Raw genomic sequence first — 488 nt, 5'->3', positions numbered from 1 at the left:
AGGCTGCAAGGCCATTCGCCTTACCCTAAAAAACTCAAAAACTGTCATTTTTCAACTGAACAAAATAGGTAAAAACAAAGTCATCAAGAAAAGTTACACTGTAACGTTTGGTTATAAATTCTGTATCTTACCACTGTGTACTCCACGGTCACCTGATGAAGGAGTAGCTCTCCAAAAGCTATTGCTTCCATTAAACCTGTTGGACTATGACCTGGTGTTGTGTGATTTTTAACTTCCCATTAGAATTCGGATCCCACAATTAAAACAGAAATGAAGAAGCATTTATTGTCTTAGACAGTTCTGGATCTGTGGACCTTCTTTCAGCAGACGACTGTTGAGGAAGGGTAATTAAAAACAGTGACAAGAGTGGAATTCGAACCCACGCATGCAGAGCACAATGGATTGCCAGTCCATCGCCTTAACCTCTCGGTCACCTCGTCACATCTGCAGGATCGCATATGACCTTATTAATAAGTGAATTGCGTAAA

At 40.6% G+C, this 488-nt stretch overlaps 1 non-coding gene across 1 annotated transcript; it reads right to left on the bottom strand.

The window, feature by feature from the left end:
• Positions 1–358: 358 nt before the first annotated feature.
• Positions 359–440, bottom strand: trnaa-ggc. Its single transcript has one exon. It is a non-coding gene; the product is annotated as a tRNA-Ala (tRNA).
• Between the last annotated feature and the right edge of the window lie 48 nt (positions 441–488).

The sequence above is a fragment of the Chiloscyllium plagiosum genome, unplaced genomic scaffold (genome assembly GCF_004010195.1).
Source record: "Chiloscyllium plagiosum isolate BGI_BamShark_2017 unplaced genomic scaffold, ASM401019v2 scaf_52137, whole genome shotgun sequence".
NCBI lineage: Eukaryota > Metazoa > Chordata > Chondrichthyes > Orectolobiformes > Hemiscylliidae > Chiloscyllium > Chiloscyllium plagiosum.
This window is presented reverse-complemented; position numbering and strand designations above follow the sequence as displayed.